General features: G+C 37.2%; 1 non-coding gene across 1 annotated transcript; it reads right to left on the reverse strand.

The window, feature by feature from the left end:
- Positions 1-7,207: 7,207 nt before the first annotated feature.
- Trnal-aag lies at positions 7,208-7,289 on the reverse strand. The gene has a single exon. It is a non-coding gene; the product is annotated as a tRNA-Leu (tRNA).
- Positions 7,290-9,539: the final 2,250 nt, after the last annotated feature.

Below are 9,539 nucleotides of genomic sequence, written 5' to 3' on the forward strand. Positions count from 1 at the left end.
CTATTGCTTTTTCATTCTTACTAGAAACTTCAGATCATCCATGTAGAGCAAATGGTAAATTTTCCCTTTGCTATTTCTGAACTGATACCCTGCCTTTGCCTTCCTTAATACTAAACTGGGGGAGATCAAACATTATTATTATTGTTGCTGGTGGTGTTTTTTTGCAGGAGAAAGAAACTGAATAACAAAAGACATATGCTCTGTACTGAAAATGAGGGCGAAGAAAGCAATTATCAGGAAGAAAAATAAGAAAAGAGCTAAAATTAGCGCCAAAAATAGAAGGTGCGAATGGACAGAACAATGATACGCCAACACCAACTATAATAACAATCTTAAACAGCAACAAAAATACGTCAACACCATCATCACATCAGCATTACCACATCATCACCTCCACCCTCTCGATTTCAATGATTTCCTCGAGCGCTACGACCTGCTACGACTTTCGGAAAGAGACGGGAAGTGTTGCGGAAGACCAACACGTAGGACTGAAATGCGGGAAGCATCTGTTGGCTGCAACGGAGGTGAGGTATGCAAACAATTCTTTTGGATGGTCTACTCTACAATATTTAATTTTCTGTGAGTCGAGGAGTAGTAACGTTGCTAAGAAAGGACCCACTTGAGTGGGATCACGGTGACAATTTTCTGTCCATAGATCTGTTAAACGCAGAGTTCAAAATTGTGGCCTAGTTGTTTGCTAAAAGGATGGCGCTTTTCATCGATGGTCTAATTATTGATACAGGAATATGAGCCATCCGCGGCAACCTCTATATTAAGCGATACGTCGTAGATAGCCTGGGCAAGGAACGTGGTAGCGTGAGTCCCCTGATCACTTTCGATCAATGAAAAGCTTGGCGGCTGTTCTTTCGGAGGCCGGATTCAGATCCCTTTTCTGAGATTTCATTGCCGCAGTTTACTGTAACATCCCCTTGATAGTTAAGATGAATTACCAACAATGAAAATAATCAGTATCTTGCTCTCGGTCAGTCAACGTTACACCCTCTCATCTCTTCTTTATGTGCTGAGTCTCGAGCCACTACTGCAGAAACTAGAGACGTTGAGGGGCAGTAAATTTTGAGGCAAATTTGCCACTCTTTTTCTAAACCTTATGATTCTGAAGAAGTTCCATTCTTAGTTAAGAGACGAATGCATTAATGTCATTGTTGCGGTGTAAATAATTGCCATGGAATTAACGGTATCTTTGTGGCAGTTGCTGAAGTTGTTGGCGAAAAAACTTCCCATAAAATGATGCTGATAATAATGACGAGACTGAAAACCGCAGGTGAAAGGAAAAAAAAAAGACGAAAATATCAATACAAATAGTAAAGGTAAATGAATAAATAAAAATAATAATTATTTCAAATTTGTGTAAGCTAATTGAAAACGTAAATTAAATATCAGAAAAATGCGAAAAATTGTATTGATATAAGCTAGCTACTTGTTAACCTTGTGAATATTCATTTTCAACATGTTTTCTTAAATTCCCACAATAAAAAAAGAAAGCCACACATGCATAAAAAACATTAAAAAATATTCACAGACATAAACGTATGCATACATATACATACACAAGCAGACATATTACATATATATATATATATATATATATATATATATATATATATATATATATATATATATAAAGATAGATAGATAAATAGATAGAGAGAGAGAGCGAGACTGAGAGACAGAATTTGATAGATAGGTAGATTGATAGAGAGATAGCTAGATAGACAGATAGATATCATACTTACAAAAAGTAATAAACAGGTGCATTGGAATACACGCATATACAGATACAGTACAGTGTATATGTGCATGTTAGTATGTTTATGCCTGTATCTTATTGTGAATATACCGAAATATATATGCGTATGTATGTATATATGTATGTGTGTATATATGTATGTGTGTATATATGCATAGATGAATATATACATATGTATACACATATATATATATATATATATATATATATTTGTATATAAATATGTATATATATATATATATATTATATATATATATATATTTGTATATATATATGTATATATATATATATATATATATATATATATATATATATATATTATATATATATATATATATATGTGCATATATACATATATGTATGTATGTCCGTGTGTTCCCCACTTCTTAAATGTTTATAAACGTATACAGAAAGAAAACACTACACACACTATCTTTATACCCCTCTCACACATAAATACAGGCAGGTATTTGGTGTTCTCACGCATATACGCACAAACACACACACACACATACAAAACAAAAAAAACACACACACACACATAACTATGAACATTACAAAATCTCAAAAAGCGCACATAGGAATAAAGACGGTCACTAGCAGTGCATATTTCTGTATGTAAATTTGTGTACCTATCTATGAATGTGTGTATAAACAAATATAGTCTATGTGCATATGCTTATGTATATATAAACAGTTGAATGTATCAAAGTCAAATTGCCAGTCACCTCTGGAATACCAGACAGAATAAGGAATTTCAGAATTTGGATCTCACATTGTTTAAGTCCATTGAAATAGCACTGAAGAACATTAAAACATTCTCTGCAAGGTACAGGTAATTTTCATGTTTTAACTTCTTGCCATTCTCAACATCACAGCAAGGGAATTATGTGTAAACTTTGAAAAAATGTACACTGTTTTGTAGTCGCAGCAAGTAGTAGTCGTAGTAGTGGTGGTTGTGGTGGAGTTATTAAAACTGCCGGTGGTGGAGTTAGTAAAAGTGCTGGTGACGACGTTGTTACAAAACCCTCGGAGTGAGGCTCGCAATATACCTGTTTCGAATTAGAGTACAACGTCAACAATTTCGAGGGGAGGTGTTTGTCGATAATATATCTAACCCTGCACTTGGGTGGTTGCATGTTTTATCGATCTCGAAGAGATGAATGGCTAAGTTGAAACTGACAACGTAAAGAACCAAAAAAGAAAAAGAAAAAGCTATAATCAATTTTTCCCGATCTCTAACTATTTAACCTGCTTGCTATCTTGAGGTGTATAATATAGCAGTAGTTGCAATGTATCATGTCAAGAAAGGTAGATTTCTAACCTGTATGCAAACACACTACGAGTTCAGATTGCATTAAGGTTATTTTTATATGTGCTTTTCATGTACTGTGATTCATTTTATGAATATCACCCTGACTCCTAAAATTGTATTCACAACTGAATTATGATTATCATGATATAATCACTAGCTGTTAACATATACAAAATGGACTCAGCTCTCAGCTCAGATTGTGGGGAAAACCGAGTCACTGCCTTCTTTTTGGCAGGGAAGAGCCTGTTGATTTCCTTTGTCTCATAGATATGACTAAAGAAGTTGAGTGGTTGAAAGGTTTTAGAACAGAGATTTCCCTATCAGTCATATCTCTCATAAACTCCTTCAACTATCACGTGCGGATAGAGAAAGAGTTGTTACACTCCAGTAAATTTTGTGAAAGGTGGGTCGGAGTGATCAGAAAAAAACATGACCAAATGGGCCTTAAACATGGAGATCACATGCCCTTGGTGTATGAGTGTAATCCGAGTTTCTGTATAAGTCTCGCTTTGGTTGTTCCTTAATATTACTTCAAATTTTGGCATAAGGTGAGGAATTTCGATGGGGGATAACTCAATTCTATCGACCCCAGTGCTAAACCGGTACTTATATTATTGACCCCAGAAGGAATGAAATGCCTCGGCTGTCTTTGAATGCCGATTAGGCAAATGAAATGCCACTAGGTATTTTGCCCGAAGCCGTATCCATTCAGCCACCACGTAGCCTCATTTCTTCCCTAATATTAGAAACCTTTTACTTCGACTTTTTTGTTGTTCTGTAGTGTCATCGCTGATTATTAGAGTCCCGGTGTTTTGTTGTTTATCGGCATGTTATTTCGGATCATTCTGAAAGCAATTATTTTTTGAAGACCTGTTTCTACTTTCAATCCCCACTTTCAAGCTATCTCTATTTCCATATCTTTGTATTTTGATAATTTCTCCTTTAAATGTTGGGAACAATTCGTCAATTAGGAAGCACTTCTTTACCGAGTGCTACTAAGAATATCTGGTCAATTAGTCTTAATTTTCCTATCTAGATAAATTGACATATTCCAGAATATATTCACCTTCTCACTATTACCGACCTTTACTGGTGATTATGTGTACCACATTATTTGTGTTGCTGGCAAAACTGTCTCTCCACTGTAACTCCCAACTCTGTCGTGCCTCGGGATTTATTCATACTTGGTTACGACTAGATAGCTGAACACGATATAATTAATTGTTCGTTTCATCTCTACTTATACTCTTGTGCTGTTATTCGTTTCATTGTAACCTTTTGTTAGTTTGTCATAAGGGGGCTTTGATCCTGCACTGCGGTCAAAACTTTGAGTGATTTGCCACTTGGGCTGATGCAATCATAAAACACGTGCAATGAAAACTGGTTACAGGAGGTATATATTCTGTAAACACCAAATTGGTTTCAAGGCGGTGCAGATCACGTGATGATCTTTATTCTTGGTCGATAATCTATTGTAAGCCCATCCTAACAAGCAGACACATATGGCACAGAGGCCTATAACACACAGGTATATGTCCGGATAGGGAGTAAAACTTTTTCGACAAGGAAGAACTTCAGAATGTAACTCCTAGTGATTTACCGAAATCAGGTCATGGAAAAGTGTAAGAGAAATTTCTTTCATATAAAAGCAGCAGCAACAATAGTTTCCAGGCATATTACTATTGCCTGTGCTATATATTTAGCTATGGGATCTTACAGAACTGGATACATGTACAAATATACATAAGTATTATATATATAGTGATATATAAACGTCTCCTATCAAAATTCTGTCATTTGATAATGCAAGCCAATCCTGTGTGTGTGTGTGTGTGTGTAAGTGTGTGTGTATGTAAGTGTGCGTGAGCTTAATTATGTTGGGATCATAATCTCATGATAGATTCCGGACCCACCTTACGGGAAAATGTATGTGTCCTCAGTATCGTCAGTGATGGCTAGATACCAAACAAGTGCATGCTGCAGAATGAGATCATTGCTCTCTGTACGCTTCGCACAAGCTCTTTTCATAGCACATGCGTACTCACTGGCATATGGCGTACACTGGTTAAGAGCGCGGGCTACTAACCCCAAGATTCCGAGTTCGATTCCATGTAGCGACCTGAATAATAATAATAATAATAATAATAATAATAATAATAATAATAATAATAATAATATAATAATATAATAATAATGATATAATAATAATAATAATAATAATGATAATAATATAATAATATAATAATAATATAATAATAATAATAATAATAATAATAATGATATAATAATAATAATAATAATAATAATAATAATAATAATAATAACAACAACAACAACAACATCGAAAAATACCTTAGGAATGAGAACCCAGGTTCGAAATTTCCCCAAGACACCTGATGAAGGCTGGAGGGTATATCAGCCGAAATATTGTGTTAACAACAAACAAGATGACGATAAATATCGTCAATTGTAAATAATGTAAGCACAATAGAGTTTATATCGAACGATCAGTGCCCTCGGTGTCACTACTAGTTTGAAGGATTTCTAGAAGTTATTTAAAGGCCTAATCGAAAAAGCCTTCGGAAGAGACTACCTAGAACATTCTCAACAACACTCAAATTACCCACCGAGTAAGTTATTTGTCTGTTTTGTCACTAGTTCTCTATTAACTGTTAACTTGGATCCAGCACAGACTGCATTGTTTACAAGTTGGGATAGATGAGCTCTTCACAGCAACCCGTATGTCAGGTAGTTAGGTTCGGTTTTCAGTTGATCTAGGTCTGTAACCCCGTCAAAAGTTTAAGCTGCGGAATGACAAGAACTAAAGGTTATAGCATTTTGTATTTAATTATATTCTTTTCTACTCTAGGCACAAGGTCGAAAATGTTTTGGGAGGGGCCAGTCGATTAGAATAATAATAAAAGTAATAATTATTATTATTCAGGTCACTGCCTGGAATCGAACTCGGAATTTTGGAGTAAGTAGCCCACGCTCTTAACCAGTACGCCATATGCCCGTGGGTACGCATGTGCTGCGAAAAGAGTTTGTGCAAAGCTTACAGAGAAAAATTGTTAATTAATTTATCGACCCCGAAAGGACAAAAGCTGAAGTCGACCTGGGTGGAATTTGAACTAGATAAATAATGATGTAAGGTAACGTCAGCTCCTGTCGGATTTGATCCCGCGAGCTAAAGTAATGTATTCACACACAGCAATGAAACAGAAACAAAACAAGAAGACGTATAAAAAGTATGGAAAAAATACCTATAAAACAAAGGATTTATATCAGTTAACTTTGAATTAACTGTGTAAAGAGGCAGAGACATAGTGTCTTCACATCCTTAATATTTCTATTAGTATTCTTCTTCAAACACACACCAGCGCGGGCGCGTACATACATACATACATACATACATACATACATACATACATACATACATACATACATACATACATACATACATACAGAAACACGCGCACACATACAAGCAGATATACGCAAAAAAGAACACACACACAAATACACAATTTAACAGATACATGCACAGACACAACCATGTCTGCTGGTGGTTTAAATGTCGCCACCCGTTCTACGAGAGAGGCTTTGACTCGTTACACACCGTCGCATTCCGCACCGGTGAGGTGAATGCGTAGGATGGGGTAAAGATGAAATGGCGTCTTTTGTCAAATAACTATTCAGAATTCTTGAAAGATTTGGAATAGAAAACTTAACAATTTGCTGACATAATTGTTTAGATCGCAGACAATATCCAAACTAGATGCCCGTGTGTGTCTGCCTGATTGTATGTGTTTGTGTGTGTGTATATATGTGTGTGTGTGTACGTATGTGTCTGCGTGCTTGTGTTTGTGTGTGTGTTTGTATGTGTGTGTGTGTCTGCATGTGTCTGTATGTGCGCGTATTTGAAAATATTTGTTCATCAGAACAAAAAACTAAAAGCTTGAAAATATAAAGTACCAGTTTATAAACTTACTATAATATAAAAACAAAACAATATAATATAATAACAACACGAATCACAATAATATATATACATACATTCTTCTATTTGTCTCAGTCATTTGACTGCGGGCATACTGGAGCACCGCCTTTAAAAATGTTGCTCATGGCAGCGGTGGGGTTCGAACCCACGCCTCCGAAGAGACTGGTACCTTAAACCAGCGCCTTAGACCACTCGGCCACGCTACCTACGATAGATATATATTTACTATATACATATATATATATATATATATACACACACAGATATATACGTATGTATAAACACACACACATACTAGCGCGCACACACACACACGCGCACATATACACACGCACGCACACACTACAAGCAATTGACTTTGGAACCAAGGTTTTCTGTTGTGCTGTGATCTGAGTACTGTTGTGTGCATGTGAGTGTGTTTCAACGAATTAAATTAGGAGAAGAATAAATGGTAAGAGCTCAGTTATTTCGTTGACCGCAGAGGAGTGAAAACGTTAAGTTGCTCGGGCGTGGTATGAAATCAGAATGCAAAGATCCGAATGTAATAATCTCAGGTTTTGCTGTTTCACCAGCTTCATAGCGATTCTGTTCATTCCTCACGCTAAGTAGAATGTAAAATAATGTTAACAAAAGATATTTTATGAATCATTCTGACGTACAGAAACTATTGTTATACTTTTCATGGCTTTGAATCTCCCAGCTAATGTTGTGATAGTACTGAAATAATTTTATTTATGAATAATATTTAATAATCCTTTCTGCTGGAGGCACAAGGCCTCAAATTTGTGGGTAAGGGGCTAGTCGATTACATCATCCCAAGTATTTCACTGGTACTTAATGTATCGAACTCGAAAGGATGAAAGGCAAAATCAACCTCGACAGAATTTGAACTCAGAAAGTAGCGACTGGTGAAACACCTATTTTTTATTGCCCACAAGGGGCTAAACATAGCGGGGACAAACAAGGACAAACAAACGCATTAAGTCGATTATATCGACCGCAGTGCGTAACTGGTACTTATTTAATTGACTTCGAAATGATGAAAGGTAAAGTCGACCTCGGCGGAATTTGAACTCAGAACATAACGGCAGTCGAAATACCTGCTAAGCATTTCGCCCGGCGTGCTAACGTTTCTGCCAGTCGAACAAATCCGCCCCAGGACTTATTATTTGTAAGTCTAGTACTTATTCAATCGGTCTCTTTTGCAGAACCGCTAAGTTACTGGGACGTAAACGCACCAACGTCGGTTGTCAAGCGATGGTGGGGGACAAACACAGACACCCAAATACACATATATACGACGGGATTCTTTCAGTTTCCATCTACAAAATACACTCACAAGGCTTTGGTCGACCGCAGGCTATAGTAGGAGAATCTTGCCCAAGGTGCCATGCAGGGGGACTGAATCCGGAACCATGTGATTGGGAAGCAAGCTTCTTAGCACACAGCCACTCCTGCGCCGATAGAAAGTTTATTGTCTACGAACGTAATGTAGTCAGAAAGAATAATACAAAATCACTCGGAGTCTCTTCGTAATCAAAGAAGGATGTAGGACGCACACGTTTCTTTCAGACTCCATACATGATGAAAGGAATGCGAAATGATGTGTGAAGACACAAAAATCAGGCCCTTCATGCAGCCAAGTTCTTCATGGTAGTGTTATGCAATGCAGTGGAATAAGGCCACCACCACTCAAAGTAATGACAATCCTTGGTATGGGCTTTCACAGCTCCCAATTAAGAAACGGTCCTCACAAGGATTTGAAGGACCCGAGGTGATGGTAGAAATCATTTGCCTCAGAGACCACCCATTGGGATCGGACACAGAATTACGTGCTTAGAAGTGATTCATGTTTGGAAAATGTGGTACTCCGTCGGTTACGACGATGAGAGTTCCAGATGATGCGATTAACAGAACATCTCGTGAAATTAACGTGCAAGTGGTTGAGCACTCCACAGACACGCGTACCCTTAACGTAGTTCTGAAGGATTTCAGCGAGACACAGAATATGGTAAGGTTGGCCCTTTGAATTACAGGTACAACTCATTTTTGCCAGCTGAGGGGCCTGGAGCAACGTGAAATAAAGTGTCTTGCTCAAGGACACAACGCGCCGATGGGAATCGAACTCACTACCTTGTGAGTTATTTTCACTACCTTAAAGTTATTTTCATACGAGTGTTATATGTAGGAGTCAGTGGATGTGTGGGTAAGAATGAAAGAGAGAAATAGAGACAGAAGGAGAGAGACAGAGGAGGTGAGTGTGTGTGTGTGTGTATTTGCGCCAGTGAGTATAAATGGATGAGTAGATCTATAGGAATGAGTTTGGGTCAGCATCTGTGTGTCAGCATATGCGTGCGCTTATGGCTACGAGTCAGTGTATGTGAAGGAAAATGTAGCTGTGGAAAGTGTTTCCTTTGTGAGTGTCAGTACAAATGTTCTTCAGTGTTTACGTGAAT

Source organism: Octopus sinensis, linkage group LG6 (assembly GCF_006345805.1).
Source record: "Octopus sinensis linkage group LG6, ASM634580v1, whole genome shotgun sequence".
In the NCBI taxonomy this organism is placed as follows: Eukaryota; Metazoa; Mollusca; class Cephalopoda; order Octopoda; family Octopodidae; genus Octopus; species Octopus sinensis.